This window comes from Amphimedon queenslandica, unplaced genomic scaffold (assembly GCF_000090795.2).
Source record: "Amphimedon queenslandica unplaced genomic scaffold, v1.1 AMPQUscaffold_13265, whole genome shotgun sequence".
Lineage (NCBI taxonomy): Eukaryota > Metazoa > Porifera > Demospongiae > Haplosclerida > Niphatidae > Amphimedon > Amphimedon queenslandica.
This window is the reverse complement of record NW_003546499.1, coordinates 26362-49016: the sequence shown is the minus strand read 5'-3', so window position 1 is coordinate 49016 and position 22655 is coordinate 26362.

The window sequence follows — 22655 nt, the reverse complement described above, 5'->3', positions numbered from 1 at the left end:
ATGTCATATACAACAAAAACTTCAAAACGAGATATAGTTCAAAAGAGAAAACTTAGGGCTACACCTTCTGCAAAAAAATTAAAATGATTGGATTTAGCTTTTGATAAAGATATGGGAACACAAAAGCAGTGTACACATACACCACACTTTACACATTCAACCCACGGTGTAGCTCGAAGATGACTGCATTTTCTTCTACACTAGTATCAACAGGTCTTGGTGCTCTTTCTTCACCTCCACTTTTAATAGTACTTCTTAAAAATAGTACTTTATTTGTATTTAATATTAAAGGAACTAGTATTTTCTCCTACACTATCAACAGCTCTTTCTGCTCCTTTTTTTACCTTCACTTTTAGCAGTACCTCCAACAATTGGTACTTTATTTGTTTTTGTGACCATAATTGACAAAAGGTACCTTATGGCAGATTTTTTAATTCGTCATTATAATAAAAAATATCAACCTGTGAGTGCTCTGTTCTACAACTATTGTTTCTCAAAGTTACATAGTAACTTCTTGTATCCTCTGAAGTCATTTTATGATAGATAGAGCTGAGGAAGTCGGATTTTTAGGCTTTGCGAACCAATTTTCCTATCCGCCATAAGGTATCATTTGTCAATTACAGTAACATTGTATTATTAATGAAACAATTATCTTCTCATACACTATCAACAGCTCTTGGTTCTCCTTTCTTACCTCCACTTTTAACAGTACTTTTAAGAAATAGTATTTTATTTGTATTTTATTATTATAGAAACTAGCAGCCAAACTGCACCCTTCCTAAACCGGAAGAATTTTCTTTGCAACCGGAAGAATTTTCTTTGCAACCGGAAAAGGTGTTATGGCTGAACTTAGGTTGTACTTTGTTTTTAGCTGGAAATCTTTACTTGACCAATATTAAAGCTACTTTATGCTATCATTATGATTACTTCAAGGTCATAAATGAAATATTTTTAATGGAGAGTCAAAGTTTTATGTTCTATGGCAATAAAAGGACCATGTGTGACATTGCTAAATGGAAAGGAAAAGCAAGAAAGCTATTATTTCTATGCCCATAAGTTGGACAATGAATTTTTAGTTTTATAGTGTTATAATAATGGTTATGGGACACAATGAACATGATAAAATGAATTATAAGGCTAAGTACCAAGTTTGTAGTACAAATGAAAATTACAGTATTACGCTAGCTATCACTTGTCATGTATTAGTAGTCCATGTTTTTTAACCATGGGCCACAGTATGATGCAAATGTGTTGCTAGATTTATTCTCTACAATTGCTGATGGTGTAAACTGTACATTGTTGTTTGTGTTGTGTTTATTTCACCTTCAAAATTATCACCAAAATTATTTTGTGATATAACTTATGTCAGGGCAGTGGTGGGTAAATGCATGTCGTGATTTTGGGCAGGAACCACAAAAGGCACAAGGTGCAGGATGATTCCACGTTTTATGTATGTATGCATAATGTGTTGCACATTAATAAATATCATTGTCATTGCTGATGATTCCTGCATGTTGTCGTATCTGTATTCTTTCACCATCACATGCATTTGAATGTACAACCTGGATGCAAACATACCTTATAAAATAGCCTCTTAGATTTATCTCTTTTCCATTTAGGTATATATTCCTTATCAAAAGCGTGACATTTCCCCTCAAGGTATTTTTTCAAACAAAGAAAGGAATCTGGTGTTTAATAAAAACTACTTCATTTCATTGCTATATACAGGAAGATCAATGCATCAAATCTTAAAACCTACCTTTAACACAGAACAGATTGTCTTGGCCGTCTCTAAAATAGGTCTCAAATTAAAAATTCACATAAAATTACTTGTACTTCAGACAATGAATTTTTTTTCATATTATTGTAAAATACAAATTTATCTATTGCAAGACACTAATGAAAGCTACTATACTAGGAACTACCAGATTTGTAGTAACATCATGTGAATACTTTTGACATAATAATAAATTTTATTATTCTAAAATTCATTAGAATATCATTGCGTGGGTTTTACAAGTGCAAAGAAATTTCTTTAAAGAAAGGGAATTTTGGTGGGGAGCTGTTCGGCTGATAGTACAATCTCCTACACTATCAACAGTTCTTGATGCTCTTCCTGTTGCAGTTGCATGAACTTCTGAACTTTGAAAATCTTTTGACCCTTTGCCTCTTGTAGATACACCTTAAACATAAATAGCTACATAAATAACTAATATCATAGGCAAAAAATAAGAATACAATGTACACCAAAATCATAAATTACATTTTGGATGAAAAACTTACTTCTTTTCTGCCTTTGTCATTCTTTCTGTTTAAGTTTCTCTCTTCCTTTCTATTTCTAGTTGTCTTAACTTAATTTTGTTACTGTTCTTCCTAATTCTTTTCATGCTTATCATTAATCATCTTCCTGCACTCAGTACTGGTCAAGACTCTGGCTGATGATTTAGGTGCCATTGATAGCTGTAGGCATACTAGAAGCTCGAAGTACTTTTGACATTAGTGACTGGGATTGTTGAACATGTACAACTGGTGCTTTTCCTTCTTTTTGCAACAATAGCTAGTTATTGTATCTCTTATCAGTTACTATATCATATCCCTCTTCTTTACACTTCCTGAAATTTAATTAGCTCATCATAAATGTATAAGGTTCTTCAATTATCGTATGACTATCTGAGGTACATTCATATGATGTGTCTGATTCTTAAGGCAATGTCTGATCAAATGACTCAGATCTAGGTTGAGAATTGTCATCTCTATCAGTGAAAATCCTGCCACTACTGCAGGTTCGCATAGGAATTAAAAGTGGTACAAAATTGAGGCCAGTGTGCTCACAAAGTGTAGGAGGCTTTGGTTTTTGTTCTGGCAAGATCTTGTTATGATTAACTTGGAATATTCCTGTAAGTTCAATTGCTTTACAAATGTTATGAGGAGTCATTGATCGAGCCTAGGTGCATCCAAATAAGAAAATTGATAAAGAGTAATAACTTTGCCAGGATTACTGGAAAGGTATACATGACACTCTTCAAGCAAAACTGTTTTCAATGGCCCAGAAACACACTTATCAAGGGGTTGAGTTCTATGCATGGAGTGAGAAGGTCAGCAAAAAATATTGTTGTTTCTTTAGCAGCCCTATTAACAAATGTTTGGCTAAAGTGACTTGAGTGGCCATCCACAAGTAGCAAACGTGGACAAGATGGTGGGACATACGCCAAAAAGTGAGTCAAAAACAATTTTTTAAATATTTTTGAATCCATCAATCCACTAGTCCCGGGTACTTTCCCAATGAACATTTAAGGTCTGATGGTCTTTTGATCATAAATAACTAATGGTGGAATTGTGTTACCTCATGCACTACAACATGCCAAAACAGTAATTTGGGTTTTTTTTGCAACCAATGTCACATAGGATGTTGTTCCCTCTTTTTAGTAACAATCTTTGGTGGTTGGGATTTAAAGGGAACCCAGATTCAGTTGAGTCATATTCTAGAAGTGTTACTTCCTACAAATCAAAATAGTTCTCTAAATAAGCATCACTTTCTCCATTAAGATGCATATGTGATGTTAATTTAGGATCACAAAATGTGAATTCTTTGTGACGAGATTTAAGGCGGATTTACAACATTACGCTAGACCTGATGTTACGTTGATGCTAAAATAGAATCTGGTTCTATTCCAGTGGAAAGCGTGCATCAAAAAGTCAAACTGCCCACGCGTTTCATTAAAAATTGACGGTACGCTGGCCTAATGTCATATTGTAAATCCGCCTTTAAAAGACTGTCAACAGCTAGGAGACAATGTTACTTCCAGACCTTTTTCATCGACAACATCTTGAAATATTTAAATAACTTGCTTTATTGTTCGGGAGTATCCAAGTTGTAATGAACCAGTTAAGAATTTAACAAGGTCTAGCTCATTTTAAATACCTCCTTTGTCCACTTTTTGATGTGAGCTTGATTTTTCCCGTGACCTGATCCTGTAACATAGAACGTGGTATCACATTATCCTCCACTGCTCTCCTTATGGACATCCCTTCGTGAACAGCTTCAACAGCTGTTGTAATTTTAGATAAATCAGGCTTCAAATAGTTCAATGAGCAACACACCATGGATCGTACAACGGTGTCACTTCTACATTTTGTAGAACAAAAGATGCGTTCTTTTTGAGGCAAAAAAGAGGTTGAGATGTTGCCATATTATATATCAATTGTTACTGTATTTGATTAAACTGTTACTAATTAATTACATAAATTTGTTAATTATTACAATGTTTAATTTGTTAATTGTTATATATTTATACTGTGGGTATGGAGGGTCTTGTTTAGTTACAGTAGTTTTCACCTTGCAATGACTGATGTCACCTTTACATTGTGAAGAGAAAAATGAGATAAAAGGTATCAATCACATAAATTAGTATGCACAAGTCTCAAATGCTACAACATTCAATCACTCAAAATTCCAGTGATAATCATGATGATGATGATGATAATGACTTACTAGTTCCCTAAATTGACTGAGCTAGGTTAGAAATGACTGGAGATCGTTAAAGATGTGACTGAGCATGCCCTGTAAAAATTAAGGTAGAGCAACATTGATTGTTTCTGTATTAGTTGAAGGAATCATTATTTTGCATTTCAGAATTGCAGTTGCCTCTGAGTATAGTAGCATGATGTGGCATTCTTGCAATGCAAGTAAGAGAGCCGATGAATTACTTCACCTGGAATAATAAGCTCAGTCCGCAAATACAGCCACTTTGTCCAATAATGCAATTGTCACTTTATGTGCATCCAGTATGTTACTTCAAGTAGCTTTAGCTTTGGTTTCATTTTTGCCCTAATGTTTGTTTAAGTTGCACTGCATAATGCAAGTGAATGCTCTGAAAGTATTGTGCGAGAAGAGAACGAGCGTCCATTAAACGGGTGTGACCGATTATTGCCATTTTACTGACTGACTCAATAGTAAATCAGCAAGGAAATCGAAAGCGCTTTGTGCCTAAGTAGTTACCTTCATTCAAACTTCCATGCTTGCCTCGGTCGAGAACCATGCATCCTTGTCTGAAAATATTTACATCAGTAAATTCAATTTGTATTGAGAAACAAACTTTCTTTCTCCTCAGACTGCTTGCTTTCCCAATTTGAAGACGGTGGGTGTTGTAACAGCTTGGTTACCAACTCCTTAGTAATGATGGCAGAAGCAGCATATGTCCTTGTAGTTTCTTTGTAGTAGCTACAAATATCATTAGAAGTTCATGCAGCACCATTTATATTTGCTTGAGGTGGAATATAATGTGTATTTTAGCATTACCTTCTTCGTAGCGATCGAAATAATGGAGCTCATTTTCACTAGCGACACTTGCCAACTTCTAAGTCTTTGCAAATAAAACTTCTCACACAACTAAAATAGCCTTTATAGATTCAATATTTACAGTTTTACATTTAATGCAACTGAAAAAAGCAAGTGACTGCTAAGCAACCCTACTCAATCTATGACTCCATATCGCAAGATGGGTGAGGTTTCAGTTAGCCTAGCAATGGCTTAGCAACAATGGCACGAATCACAATAGCATTCCAACTTCAAGCATCTTCTCCACTGACTCCTACCTCTGCATTGTTTCATATCATGCCTACAAGGTCCTGCTTAATGTGATGGAACTTTTTTTTGCTTCACCAAGTCCGTGTAGTTAAAAAATGCGGTGCGAATATTTATAGTTAAAAAATGCGGTGCGAATATTTATAATAGACGCTCCGTTGCTTTATGCTGCTTGATTTACAAATAATTCTTGTATGTAAGGACAAACATCCCATAATAGCTGACAGCAAGTTTGGCACAATGTTGTTAGAGAAATGCTTTGCTAAACTAGTACTACCAAAAAAATTTTTATCAAAATTAATTTCATACTGTGGTGTATCTGCAATAATGAATTTTGGTGGTACAGGGTTAAAGCTTTTACAAAGTTGCTATAATGAAATTGAGCTAACACAGGGTAAGCTCCAGCTAACACTAAGATGTCGAGCTAATACAGGGTTTACAAGCCATATTGGAGTCTCTATAGGTAACATAAGAGTTGCTGTAGCGAACAGAAGGACTCAAGAGCTGACACATAGTCGCTCATGCTAAGACAGAATTGCAAAAGCTGACAAAGATTTACTTGACAACTAAGGCTTCACAGAAGAATTTATAGACCTTACATTACAACTAACACATATCATGTTTGTCTTTCAAGGTTAGAGCATCAAAATCAAAAAGAAGTCTTCACAAAGCAGAAGGATATTTTCTCTTTCCTATGACATGCATTACTTCATTAGTTGTATTTAACTTTAGTCAGAATAAAGGGAAATCAAGGACAAACCACATGCTTTTGTCGAAATTGTCCTTGAGTATTTGGCTTTAAAACAATGAGAAAACAAAAAATTTAATATAATCATTGTTACTCAAAAATTCTATTGTTATTACTTCATAACTTGAACTATGCATTCTAAACTTCTAGTTGATGAAGAAACACCTGTAATATTAGACATGACTTGGCCACCACTTAAATAGCATGTAAAGTTTACGTGTATGTGCAGTTAGCTTCTTTGAGACAAAATGCCTTGCAAAATGTGTCCAGTGGCCCGACAAATAGCCACTTTCTTAAAGAAAATAAACATAACAAATACAAAATTAATTGAATTGATTATGAATTTTAGAAAATTATGCTGGTCTGGAAAGTCTGACGTTATATGCACAAAATTTAAAGAGAGTGTAGTATTTGGTAGCATAAATATATATAACTAGTATGCCAGAAAAGCCATTATGCCTTGACCTAAAGGATCAAACCTAAAGAAAGTATGAAATGAGGTTTGGAGTATACCTTAATCTAAAGATCCTTGTTTGACAAAAAAGTGAGCATTGTGTTTATTAGACATACTCTAAAGAAACAGAGAGGTATATCTAAAGCTGCACATTTTATCACTATTGTTTCTTTTTTTTATACCTAGATAAAGAATTGACTCTGCAAGATGAATGTGCCTAGGACTTCAATAATAAAAAAGAAGAAACATAAATGACATTTGGCCACTCCAATTGTTCAGAATTGAATGATATGGTATGTCATGTTTTCATTTAGTTTTTCACATTCAGTAACTTCAGTACAGAAATAGCTCTTAAAAACAGTATGTTTCATGGGCATAGAAAACAAAATTTTGCCAGAAGTATAAGTATGATGTTTTTAAGTAGCTACTAAAAATAGTTTTATAACTATTCATTGTCTTTTTTGAATTCTACTGATTATAAAAAGGTATAACGTGAAGTTCATCAATGTTTCTAATCTATATATTTCTGTAATTTAAAACTTATCATGCATGAGTATGCTTCATGTCACTAAAATCATTTTAAAAAAAACAAGGTAACATTTTACAGTATAAAACAGCCATAGATCTAAAATCTGTCGTATTGATTGTTAGACTATGATGCAGTATATATATATAAACTCCAGAGCAGTCATTCCACTGGTTGGCTCCCTCCGGACTCCACATGGCTCTGGCTCAGCGCTTCAGTTTTCAGTAATTACCTCCAGCTTGTTTCCAGCTCCGGGTTTCTGGTTTTTGCTCCAAGTTTTAGCAAAACACGCAACTTATTACAATGGTTATTAAATTAAAAATCCCTTTTTTTTTACCGTCTGTCAATCATCAAGACTGATAGAATGCCACAGCTATTCCAAGCTAAAGCAGGTAAGAATCAATAGGTGATACAAGCAAGGAAGATTCATCTCATCAATAAAGCTGCTTGCCAGCACTCATTCATAGACCTCCGTATTGCATCAATTTTTTTACGGCAATGATAAAGTCAGAGGTGTCTTTCCGACTAATGCTGGGTTTGTTTGTCACAAACAGTATTCAGACCAACTCTACAAGACATATCTAGGTCCTTAGTGCATTGTTTCCCTTTCCATAACTTGTAGCACATGAACAGTTATTATGAAAGTGACAGCTTTATGTTGCGACCAAATGGTTTTATTCTCCTGCAATTCACTTACTGCAACTGTCTAATAGCAGCGAAGGGATTACACTATCTTCAAGGAAGATTTGTTCATTTTCATGAACTTTCTTTATTAGGACAATTTGACCCACGTAATTTAAAAAAATCTTCTCAACTCTCAATGCTTGAAACAAGGGACTATTTATGTATTGATGGACATCAACTATGGCTTGAATTTTTATGTAAACTTTTTGTAAAAAAGCAATCTATACAAACAGCAATGCAAGCTATCCTTAAACATGATGTGAAGGATGAAATGTTTCTTCATGCAAAATTATATTGGATATTTTCGCAAGTATATATGTTTTGCCAGGCAACAGTGCTGAGGCAGTCAGGTTTTTTCTACAAAAAGGATATAAGAATACCAATTTAAAATCATCTTAAACTTCTACTCTTGGCAACTCATTTTGTACATCAAATTGTTGGCCCACAAATGAGTGACTGGTATGGTACCAATTTTAAGAATGTTGGAGAGAATAGGAAAATGAATGCTGACTACTTCAATGACAAATAATCAACAATGTATTACTTTAATGTAATTTATGTTTGGTTCATTACACATAATTATAAAAGGGATTATGTATCCGATTATTGCATGTAATAAAGGGGTGCATGACTCAGGAAAAGGATAAACTGTGCTCCCACAAATGTTGCAAGTGATATCTCTGGTCATTACCAAATATGAAAATGTCATAGAAGAAATAACTGAGATTATGTAGGAGATAATTTTATATACACGAATTAGGGGTGAGTATTTTATTCGAGCATAATTTAGGAGTAACAGGGGCTTTCTAAAATGAAGAATAATGAATAATTAAATGGAGTTGGGAATAATAGTGGAATTATAAGTGGAGTTCAAGTTAATAGTAATTGCAGAAGAAAACTTTGACTGGTGTTCTTTGGAAGACCTATTTTAAAAATACTACTGGAATGCAATTTTTACGTGAAAATTGATTGTTTTGGAAAATTATGGAGAATAAATTAAGAATAATAAGATAAAATGACAAGATTACTGGTGGAAATTATTTAGATTTTGCAGAAAGAATAATGGGAAAATTTATGAGCATAATAGGCTCAACCTTAACACCAGTGGTACACCAAACTGAGGTCAACAAAATCACAAAACAGAAAATTGATGATAATGCCTGTAATGCAGTTTTATTTGGTGGTGATCAGCTCACTTGTAAACAAATGGAAACAACAGGCAAATACGAGTGACACTGCAATGAAGAGGCTGCATTGGTTATTACAGGTGTGTACAGATTGGCATGCAAAAGGAAAATTATTAGATTTTAGATAGAAACATATATGAAGTTAGTGCTCAATGACTTAATTATTTTAATCTTTTTTTATTAAAGTATAGCTGATAATCTCACAATCTAACTGAAGTGTAACTAACAAAGGGACTCTATACTAACTTAAACGTGTAGTAGATAGAAGTATTTCTGCTTTATCAGAGGACTATAATGCCTCTAAGGCTATTTTTAGGATTACAGTTAAATGCTATGTACAAGCTAATGAAATGAAGCATGTTTAAATTATTAACACTAATGATGTACCATATCACAAAGATTTGAAAGTAGATACTTGGGTTAAGACAAAGGAGGAGAGAGAAAGTGCTTTATTTTATGCTGGTAGTGAATTTGTACTATAATATGAAGCAAAGTTTACACCAGAAACCTAAAAAGACAGTGATGTTGAAGTGTTTATTAATGAAGAAGTATTGACATACTCTACTGAACGACTTTCATATGGCATGCTATACGATGAGTACCTGAGGCACTCAGAGAATGGGATGGTCCATGTGTATTGAGGATATGGCAACATTTAATGCCAGTTTTTGAGCAGAAAAGGAGAATAATTACAATCCTAGCATTTTCTTTGTCAGTACCATTTTTGCTTATCTGAACATCAATGGTAACAAATATTATGTTCAACATTTGTAAATGTACATGGAATTCCTGCATGTAACATTGCTTTAGATTACATATGGAACATTTAATTCGTATTTGAAAATCTGCTATTGCCAATTTGGAAGCAAATAAAACAGCAAAGGGTATAAAACTGGTTGGTAAATGTTTAGTTGTTTTGGCAAAGGTACAAAACAATTACAGTACAAGGATGGGTGTGATAAAAATATCTGGTCATTGTGGTGCAAAAAGTGAGAAAAAATTATTAATCAATTATTGGAAAATGAGTTTCTTGGAGTTAATGGCCAGGCATCGACTTTCTTTTGAAACTGACGAACTAGACAAAGAGATGATACAACATATTAAGAAAATCCACAAAAATAAAATCTGCAACAATTGATTTAATACATTTCAAGATGAGGGAAAAGTAAAAAAAATGTAAATTAAAGCAACAAAATTGATTATTGAACGAATCCATGAAATTTTTGGGCTTTGCAACTTTTCTGCTCTACTAATAAAGCAGTTGCAATAATTTTAAAAAGCACTAATAAAAAATTGACTTGAACAAAAAATATTGTGATACATTTGTTTCGCATTTATAGTCTGTTTCAGTTCCAAAGAAACCACCACAATTCCATGTAACTCTTGTGTCACTAATGGTAGCAACTTGAAATTTGATATTGCTGCATAATCTGCTCTTTTGAAAATCCTTACTAATTTGAGTTTCTAGGTACTCTGGCAGTTTCTAAACAGTTTTTTCCACTTAAGATGAATGGAGTCGCCATGACAAATTGTGAGCGTTACTCCAATGTACATCTCTTACATTCAGTCAGCAAAAATGGTTTTTTTACTTTGAAATAAATCAAAACACTTCAAGCACTCTAAACCTACTAATATTCTATTAGGAGCCTTTTCTTAAGGACAAATATGCTTATATCACTCCAAAATCTTGTCAATGTTACTTGTTCTTAATTGCCAGTACACTTGTTAATTCAGTTGTATTCCAAGCTCTATACCAGCTAAAAACAGGCACCAAGAACAAAAAAGGGTAGATGTGGCAGCAACAACCAATGCAGACGCACAATAGATAGTGAAGTAAGTGAAAGGAGAATAAGCACTTGAAGAGTGACAGAGGTTGCACATTGCAGCCATATTTGGGCGGGGCTACAGGTGATATTTTAATGACGAAAACATTGATTTACTTCTGTTTCTCCTCCAGTGAAACCGACTATAACACAGTTGCAACTTTTAGGACATGTATCAAAAAATTTGCAGGCTGTCTATTATAATTCAGATTGACAGTAATCATCAAATTTTAGTAAAAAACATCTCTCCTATGCCTATCTTTCCTTTTAGCAAATTATACAATTTCCTTCGCACATTCCATTATCAGTTTTGGTGTGTATAAAAGCGCAAATAAATCAAGATTTTCTTGACCTGCACTTCCAATACTTTTCACATACAATTGATTTAATATCACTTAGTGCTAAATGTATAACTAAGCAGACATCACGGCAGTTTATTCATTTTCTAAACACAACTGTAGTTATTACAAATCTCAGAGGTTTAGTAGAGTTGGCAACAATACGACTCTTGCTATCAGAATCAGTCATAAAATAAAACAGGTTAATTTTCAACAACTTTATCTGACGCAAGAGGTAGCTCAGTAATGACATAACCTACATTAATTTTTTTACAATCTGCAACATATATATAAGTTTAACAAAATTGGTTTTAACAGTTTGAATAGCAAAAATTAGCAAATGTCAAGTTTGTTTTGTCTAGTGACTTCAATATTAACGCTGGATCTCTCATACTTATTTTGACCCAAACTTGATTACAAAGGTCACTTGTGGCTTTTGCAGTTAAAACCATAAGTGGGCAATTAAGAAACATTGCTTGAACATAAACCACCGCTGCAATAGCTTCTCGAATTGTAAGACCCCAAATTTTAATTAAAAATTGCTGAATTATAAAGTAATAACTGAATAAACGTAACATTTGAGAACGCAATGTACTTCATCTACTAGTAACTTTACTTGATAAATTTTGGTCTCCATTAACTTTCTCCACTTTCAAACTAATTACTCTGGACTTATAAAAACTAGAGAACATTTGCTGTAAGTGACTCTTTTCAGACAGTCTTGTTTACAGTCTAATGTAATAGAGGCAGCTAAAGTACCTACATAACTATGGACACTAGTTGATTCAATATATGAGGAAGTAGTTGGCTGAGAATGACTAATGGATCCTTTGGCTCCATGAAAGATGTCAAAAGCTAGAGGCAAGCAGCAGTAGACACCCATTGTACCATAACCTGTTGGTAAAAGAACAAAGATGTCTCTTCTTCTAGAGCTATAAGTTTCGTTTGTTCTTCCTTGACAGATTGGTATTTCAAGATAACAGCAGCCCTTCATATAGCTTTTGTGTATTATACACTACACGTGTCTCATCTAATAATAATCATTAAATTAATAAACAGATGACGTTTTAATTGTAATGTTTCGCAGGAGAACAAGTTGTATCAAGGCAATGTGTGAGACCTTTCCCTGCCATTTACCCCAATGACTGTAGGTTGTGGAATGGTCTGCCTAGCAAAACTACAAGCGGCTCAGTCCAGTACACTGACTTGGCCTTTCACCACCATCCAAACTGGCTACACATTAATGAAGTGTCTTACATCTATTCCAGACAAGAATGCAACTGTCACATGTAGTTCGATGTAGCAAAACTACGCTTGCCGTCTAAGCAAACAAATTTATAGTAAACAAAACATCCTACTTGGTCCACAAGACATGTAAGAAGCTGACATTGACCAATAAAGTCCCAGCTTCACACCATGAAGTTATATTGCTTCTAACTCACCTTTTATCTCTATTTCTTCACCACCATAACTCGTTATCATGGTAATATTCAATTATTTTCAATTATATAATTTTTAAAGGTCCCAAGTTTCATTCTAATTTCTGGACATGGCATAGAAAGAGAAGATTTGATGTAGTCTAAAATACTTTTCCATTCTGCAGCAAACACTTTAAAAATTGTTTATTAGTTAATTAACCACATGGGCAGTAGTTTGCATTGTTGTGATAGCAGCTACAGAGTTGCTAAAATTTGAAAATAGCCACCAAAAATGACGGATGCATCTTTATATGGGACAAAAGGGACACTGAATGTACTTATAGAGTTCCAAACCATTCTTCCACAAGTCACCATTTTAGTAATAATGCAGTAACGTAGGTTAGAAATTTTATCAGAAACATAAAGCAGTGATAATGAACAGTAATTATGACATCAAACAATACAGCAAGGTCATACACATTGTCTGGCAATCCTTTATTCACAAGTGAAGAAAATAAGCAAGAGATCCCTGTATCATAGACATTACAGTAAATGAAAGGAATTGGAAATGGGGCATAGCAACAGGAAGTTCTGGTTGGGTTACCACGTGACAACCATCATTGTTTTGATTGATTTGCCATCTCCTCGATTCTTGAAGTTGCTCTGGAAGGATTTTGACAAAATCTGTGTTGCTTCAGGATAGCGCTTGCTTATGACATATAGCCTATTCCACGGTATTTTTAATGCTACCTGCAGCAGGTTTTTATCTCTATAAAGCCATTTTGCAGGCAGTTATACGTACAAAAAGTTGCCTGTTTCAGAAACACTTTAATGTTACTCAAGCTTCGTAGTATGAACACGTGAGTGAGCTAATTCCACAGCAAATTTCAACTTCATTAAGAAGATTAAACTTATTTACTGCTCAAGAACAAAATGAATCGTTCAGGAGGTAAATATAGTATTTTTAGTGAAAGACTGACACAAGTACTTACACTGTCATTCGATTGCTGCACAAAAAAATATTATTAAGGGTGCAGACCTAAGGTGTAGTAACTTGCTCTTTTTATTTCTTTTTGAACACAAAACATTGTATCAAGAGTTATGCATGTTCTAGAAAATATTTAATACCTGAAACTTTTTAAAGCAAAAAAGTATTCGTACTGATTAGTGGACTGTCCGATGCAAATAGCTAGCACATTCTTTAAATTTCTGAAAGTGTGCATACGTAGTAATTGGCACATGCGAAGCCAGCCTGCTGAGAGAGGAGACTGTACTGTATATAGGAGAGCCCTGTAGGCCCCAACAAGATCTTTGATCAAGTAGTCACCATATTTTGTATACTAAGTTGCCTTTTCTTTTTCACTCTAATATGAGTTATCGTTATTTTTCAAAGTCTATTGTAAGTTGTACTCTCTCGGCTATATTATTATTATTATTATTATTATCATCGGTCATTATTAACTATTAACACACTAGTAGATTTCCCAGATGCTTATTATTGTCAATTATTAACTCGATTCTCTGTATTGTACAGAGTATGCGACATTTTGTTCTAATTAACTGCTTTTCTTTGGATCTAGTGACTGCCAGTGTATGGCTAATGCTGATACATTATCATAGTGACTTTATTATTACACAGAGTAAGCAGTAAAAAATTTTTAAGTTTTTTCAAATTAGCTGTCCTCACTGTATATTTAGTTACATATTTTGTGACATTTTACTGTTTAACATAAGTTAATATGCTGCAGGGGCTATTTTATCTCTATTATTTATTACAAATTTCAAGACTCGTTGTCTATGGTCAGTTCTTTATTACAGAGTAAGCTGTAAATTGTTTTTTAGTTTTAACTTTGTTTTTTTCCTAATTATCTGTCAAAACACTCTCCATACTGTATTTGATTCTTAATATAAGTCAACTAAGAAGGTATTGTTTTAAGGTGTTATGTATAAGGCTGATGTTATGCATTATAGAACTGATGAAGATGACATTAGCACCTCTATGAGGAGGTAAGAGGTGATTTGCTTGTATTGGAATTGAAATCTTTTTTCAAGACAGCAGCAATTAAGTCATGAAGAACGTGAAACAATCCTCAAGAAAAGGAATCAAAGACCTGTTTGTCTTCATATTTTGAGCATCTGTTTTTTTATTGAATAATGTAGTAAAAGTGTCATCCATTGCTGCATCATCATATCATTGATTTACAGCTTTCAAGATTTGACCTGAATCTTCTCGATTTTATTTAAAAGATGAGATCACTATAACAGGCAGCATAAAAGTGGTTGATGACATCACAATCCACATACCACTAAATCGAACACCTGATTGTGATAGGTAATTTCTGGGTGGTGTGCATGGGAATTAAAGTTGTTCCAGTGCAGCCATAATAATCTACCAGTATAATATACTGCATATACTGTATAGCTTGAAATTTTTGTGGAATGTAAATTTCGTGGTTTTCGTGGTTATGGGGCTGCCCACAAAATCATTGAAGTGCCATCTCCTGACAGGCTATGTGTACCGTCAACCACAATTTGCCCCAGCAGGAGCAAACCACGAAAATATCGACCCACAAAAATATCAAGCTATAAGGTAATGTAATTATATCATGCATTGCTAGCCTTCCCATTGTTCTACATTTATATATATGTGTAAATGTAATTTTTTGGCATTTTTATTAGGGCTTGGATTACAGACATCATGTGACTTATTGTAACCTATTATTCTTTGCCAAATTATTTGTCAAAAATTTCAGCATGATTAGGCCTTGGCAGACTATGCCAGCATAATTTTGAGCATAATAGGGCCCAAAAGTTTAAGCATAATGCAAGCATAATAGGAAATTTTGAAAAAATGTACTGAGAAATGCAATGAACAGGCCCTGTGCTCAACAAATCAATTGTTGTTAATTATGTTTAAACAGCTACTATTGTCTAGAACTAATTACTTGGTCGTATATTGGGTGGGGCTGGGTTATTATAATAAAATTCATGGGCTAATTTGGCAGCGCGATGGCTGATTAGTAGAGCATAATAGAGTTGTTTCCTAAGAATTGCAGCATAGCATAATAGAGCAGTTTAAGAGCATAATCCGTTAAATCCTAAGCAAGATGTTGCTGGGATAAAGGTCACTCACCTGCAAAGATTGCTCAGCCCACAATGCTTAAGTAAACAAAGTATGTGGATGGAAATAATCCTAACATTGTTTCAGGTATGCTATTATAAAATAGCAAAATCTCAAAAATGAGCTTAAAATTTCCATAAAATGGTGTGAAATCACATACACATATACAATTTGTTTATTTTATTCAGTTCCTCAATTCTTTTTAACAACCTGCCCCCAGGCCATTCCTATAATTGATTTCACCCACATGTGATGTTTGCATATATATTTGTATGTCCACACTTACATTTCTTCAGTACATGTTGTATTGAAGAAATAACAAGCCTTAGCAACCACCCGCCTACGCTCCTTTATGTGAGTGGGTGTGGCCATGGCACGCAAAATGGCAGCTTACTTTAGACAAAATTGTGTGCTTTTTAACAGCAATATAGCATAGAGATACTGTCTAAAGACTTCTCTAGAAGCACTAGAAAGTCAGCTATGCATGCAAGGTAGTGAAATCAATTATAGGCACGTTACGCTTGTTTCATATTGGAACTATATATACTGTGTTACATGCTTTCTTCTAGTGTTAAGTACGATAAATTTCAAATTATGTCGAGTAGCTATGTTATTTGTTTTTCACTTTTAGATGTGCTTCAGTCAAAGCTATTAATTCATTGTCACCTCTCCTGAGCAGAGTGGCGTGGAAAGACCTAGGACCAGTGATGTTCCTCCAAATGTGGTAACTTCCTTTTGTGTTTATTGTTTTATTGATTGCTCTGTCTTAGCCAATGGAGTTAAAGAGTCTCGCTACATCATTGAAGGCCATGATTATTCATCGATCAGACAATGCTTCTGCTAAAGCTTTTTCTCGGGTTCTATAAGAACTTGTAAAGTCGTACTGTTTTTGTATGCCACATGCCACTCATAGTGAAGTGTAAGGTCCAATGGTATTGTTTGCTTGTTTACTGCTCTTTAGTCTTAGTCCAAAGTCATCAAATGACATTGGTGAATTTAAAGTGCATGTGTGCATTGAGAAGAAGATTCTACAGCCAGTGTTTGACTCCTGCTCCTCAAGTCAGACATCTAGTACATATAACTCAAGCAGGAGCCCTAGGAAGAAGAGAAGTATTGCAATGGTGGATTATAATGAATTCGATACAGAATCTGTTGAGACTGATGAAGATAATGGTAAGATTTTTTGATTTGAATGAGTTCCACATATGAGATAAAGGCTTACATTACTCTAATTATTTGTTTAAAAAAATTATTTATCGAAAGTGATTGTGGCAAATTTTTAGAAGAATTATGGTGGCTCTATAGCCTAGAGAACATTTAATCCTTGATCTCTTATTTTGTTTTTGAGAATGGTCACAAATTTCCAGTATTTGTATTGTGAAAAATTAGCCAAAAGAAAAAGGCTAAATAGTTAACACCATTGAAACGTTAGGCAACTAAAGGAAATTTTGCAATAATTATTGGGATACAATGAAGGTGCCTATGTATGGACTATACCTATTACAGCATGTTTTTGAAGATTACAATTACTAATTTTTATAAATTTTATAGACGGAGTAAATATTGCTAATGTACCTTCAGTTGTTCCTTGCACTCAGGACAGCGTACAAGTGTAGTGAGTTAATTTGATTTTTTTGAAAATTTAAATGCTTAACATTTTCCCACAATTCCCGATGTAATATTGCTAAACTGTAGGCAATTCACACTAGTGGCTGCAGAGGTATGGGATTTTTCTCTCTTGAACATAATTTATTTTTGTCTTTAGGACAAATGTTTGAAGGAGTATCCCTCTGCTGAGCCACAAAGGAGCGATTTGGGCCAGCTGCTCTTTTATATGCTTGGGATAATAATGAAGAGTAACTATAGTGAGAATCAATACCAGCTAGGTATATTTATTGAAGGAACACAAGTCAGCTACTGTGATGTTTGTGTATTCATGAATAATTTATGCTAGATCTTGTCATGCAATGCAAACACAACTTCTACAGAGCACAATGAAGTCAAAGTAGAATTTAAAGTTTCCAAGTTTTACGACCTCCTAGATGTTACAACCCTCTGCTTATTGGCTGATGCTGTGTTCGCCACTACACAGATCGTATTTGAATATAAATAGTCAATTAACTCTATGTTTGTCTCTCTCTTGTGCTATACTTTAAAACCAATGTTTATGTTGTCTTTATGTTTCTCTCTCTTTTGTGCCGTACTTTAAAACCAATGTTTATGTTGTCTTTATGTTTCTCTCTTTCTTGTGCTGCACTTTAAACCAATGGTTATGTTGTCTTTATGTTTCTCTCTCTCTTGTGCTGTACTTAAAAACCAATGCTTATGTTGTCTTTATGTATCTCTCTGTCTTGTACTGTACTTTAAACCAATGTTTATGTTCTCTTTATGTGTCTCTCTCTCTTGTGCTATAACTTTAAAAGTAATGTTTATGTTGTCTTTATGTTTCTCCCTCTCTTGTGCTGTACTTTAAAACCAATGTTTATGTTGTCTTTATGTTTCTCTCTCTTGTGCTGTACTTTAAACCAATGTTTATGTTGTCTTTATGTTTCTCTCTCTCTTGTGCTGTACTTTAAACCAATGTTGATGTTGTCTTTATGTTTCTCTCTCTCTTGTGCTGTATTTTAAACCAATGTCTATGTTGTCTTTATGTTTCTCTCTCTCTTGTGCTGTACTTTAAAACCAATGTCTATGTTGTCTTTATGTTTCTCTCTCTCTTGTGCTGTACTTTAAAACCAATGTTTATGTTGTCTTTATGTTTCTCTCTCTCTTGTGCTGTACTTTAAACCAATGTTTAAGTTGTCTTGCCTTTATTGGCCACGCTGTACGTGTATAGGTGAGGGTACTGTGATTGTCCTGTCAGTGTGTGTGTTCGTAAGATGGCGCCTTTTTCTCAGTTTTCAAACCTTTGCTGCTCTTTGCTCAGGTCCAGATGAGGCCCAATGTCAACTAAAAAGCGTGGTAAAAGTTGTTTTTTGTCAGTTTACTTGTTTATTGGTCATCTCAGAGGCAACACGAGCCAGCAATGTTGATAAATCTTGTCTGTTATAAGCAGTTCTCTCATGACAAAGGTCATAATGCATTAGAGCACATCATATGATGAATTGAAAGTGTTTATTGATTTAATGTGTAGAAAATTGACTTAAATTCTTAATTCCTGAGATAGGACAGCTCAAGAATCACTTACTGCTTCAGTATAGTGAGTTTACACAAAGTTATGGTCTCAAGAAAGAGCAGCTAGAGTCTTTTAAACTGTAGATGTTTACAAACAAGTTTGTATACAACAAATAGAGTCTAACTATTGTCATAAACTGCTTATAAGTGTACAGAACTGAAGCTTTTCATCAGTAACTGGCATTACTATGTAGTAGGCAGTGCTTAATTTGAGCCACACCTTTTATTCTAGCCACACCTTCAATTATTGCAAGTAAAGCTGAGCAAGCTTACAGTAACAGCAAGCCAGCAGCATTCTCCCTATAATTTTTGAAGAACAAGATTAATGTTTCATTTGTGTTACGTTACACTGATTGTGGCGAGGGCATGTGCTATAGTGCACTCGTGTTTCTGTCTCTTTCCCTGTTCTGTAGTTGAAAATCTTCTTTATGTTCCTCTCTCTCTTGTGCTGTACTTTAAACTCCTCTTTTAATGTTTGTGCTGTTTTTTTTCCTCCTCTCTGTCTATAATAAAATTGTATGACATCCAGTTTAATCCTGCATTATTAATATGGCAGTATAGGCTTCATCCAGATGGTGAAGGGTGTTCACCTATCACTAATGGCTGAGCACCTTTTTATGTTACTCAACATTAGCTTCTACAGTGCTTACCAGCTTAGTCGGCATGATAAAACCACAAATACACTGCATGTATTGTAAAACTTCTATCAGCTGGTACACGTATCACTAACATAAAAATGGACAATATGCTTTTGTTATCACTGATCTAATTTTATTTCCTTGTCATTTGTGAAATGCTGAAGAATCAATATGTTGACTTTGATATAGCAACCTGTTTACTTGGCAGTATATACGTTTAGCATCTGCTCTTTCTTCATGTACCCGCAGGCCTGAATAACTACATCTATATGGTAGTGTGCACAATTAGTTATGCAGAGGCAGGTAGTATGACTTTAAGAAATGCAATTGGTGCATGTACTGAAATACTTCACTATGATGCACACCTAGGCATTTAAAAAATTTTTCAAATTATTCTATGATAATGGTTTTTTTTCCTACCATGTCAGCTTCTTTTTCTTTATTTAATACAAATTGCCTATAGATCTACTAAATTTACAAATTAATCAAAATGAAGGTGTCAAGCAAGAATATCTGTGTATTATTTTTTAACATAAATTATACAGATAAACATGATTGAGGTGTTACAATAATCATATAACACAAAACATTTAATATAGTTGTAATGCATTAGTTTACATGTACATATACTACAGTATGCTCACCAAACATTGCACATACATAATGCATAAGTATTTCTCGATGTATATACAAGTATATACACAAACAGAATGAAGTAGCGATGATTTTAATAACTATACAAAATAATAAACATATTGTGCCATGATATTCGATCAAATACCATAATTACTAAGAACAGAACTTGATAACAACCCTGGTGGTCCTGTGGCAAATCATGTCTGGCGTACCTGAGAGAGCATTTGTGTCATCAAGAAAGTGCTATGGAGTTATGAGTAAACATTAAGGGGGTAAAGTTTAGGTTATTTAATATAGTTGGATCAGTACAAATAGACACATTTTATACCTTAAAGGGGCCAGTTCCTCCCCAATTAGCAGTTACCCCAATAGTGAAGGCCTGATAGGAACTGCCACATCTAAATGCCTTGCACAGTATATTTAGCATTTCTAGTACGTTATGGTTACATAGAATACTAGAGACCCCAGGCAGCACCATGTGGAGGTAGCACTGCATTGCTGCCCAACCTAGATAAAGAAATAAAACATGCTAAATATGTTAACTAGATATTTTACCTCTGAAGCTGATGTAACTCGCTAGCATTTTTGAAGCAATTCTACAAATGGCTAAGAAAAAAATTATTACCCCTAAAGATTAAAGTCAACCAAATCATTGTGATTCCTTGCATTTGTATGAAATAGATATATATTAATGTCAGATACGTAATGGTAACTTTTGTTATGAAACCGTGATTGAAAAATATGCTAAGAACGGGTTCATTTTTAGTTGAAAGTACTGAAACATTAATGTTTAATTGAAATAAAGTTGCAACAATAAAAATTTCATTTTCAGTAGCCGATGTACCAAATTGGTCTTATTTTCTATCTAAAACATGTGCCTTCATTGCAGTCACAGCATTTTTACTAGTAATATTATGCATGTGTGGTAATACTAAGTTTGATAACTCTAAGGCATTGTTTGTCATAAAAGCACAAATAGTTAATCTAATTAACATATGTGACCTGATATGAGAAAACCAGGCTATCTGCGGGAATTATCAATTAGAGATATGGCTTGTAATAGTTGTGACAGTGGCATCTTATCAAAACTGAGATTATATCAAAAATGTATTCTATAAAAAGATTTCCTTTCATTTAATACCAAGTTTGCCCATAAATAAGTTAAAAGATGTAATTTACTGACCTTTATTTTTGTTGTGCACCATGTAAATAATGCAAGATATAATGATAAAAATGGCTGTAACTCAATTGCATCCGTTTAGACTTCTTTTTACATAAATAATCATGACTCAGCACTATATGTGTCAAATGACATGAAACCAATACCAAAAGGAAGAAAAAACTGCTTAATTAAGAAAAGCGTAAATCTCAATTTTCAATTTTGGAGCAAATAGCCTGGTTTTCTCAAATTGGGTCACATGTGATTCTTTTTAGTCCCAGTTACAGCTTTAGAAATAGCTCTGTAAAAACAATTACCATTTCCTTTTATTTTATGACAAATATAAGGAGATATCTCAGCATGTTTCATAGTTTTAAGTAGATCAGTATCTACACCAACAGTGTCTCCAGTATAATCCTGTATCAATGATGAAGCAGAATTTGTCCAGTCAATGAAAAGGGTTTTGCCGATTACTAGAGGTTTTGCATCATCAGATTTAATAAATTCAACGTCAGGTTCTTCAGCAGACTTACCTCTGTTTCTAGGATTCAGTGGGCATGATCGTTGATGCTAAGATTTTTCAATACTGCAAGTACACTTAATACTACTGATAATAAACTCTTCCAAATCACTATTTATATCAGAGCTATTCAAAATGCTACTATCATAACTAGAATCTAAACTTCTGTCATCATCACTATCAAGTGATAATAAATTTCTCTGTTGATTATCATCTGTTTCACTACCACTATCATGCACAAAGGATGATATCTGTAACTCATAATCACTACCTATGTCTTGATCAACATCAGTTATACTTAGTTTACCTTTTTTTCTTGTACAAGCTATGGCCTCATCCCGTTTTGCCTTCCTTTTGAGAGACGATTTAGGCGTCTCCTTACCATATGTGTGACAGCTCTTTTGTTGCTCAACCCATAATTTACGTGCAGCTTGTTCAGATTGCCTATGCCTTTTCCTTGCTCTTCTTCTCTTACACTTAACATGACACTGTTTGACTCTTGAAAGAAACTTAAACCTAGAAACATTTAATGCTTTTAATGCTTCAGCCATACCGTCAAATCTGGGTGAGCTCATTCTGTCAAAAAGATCAAGTAACCAATGGTAAGCTGGCCCTTTGCACAAATACATCCATGACATTACTTTG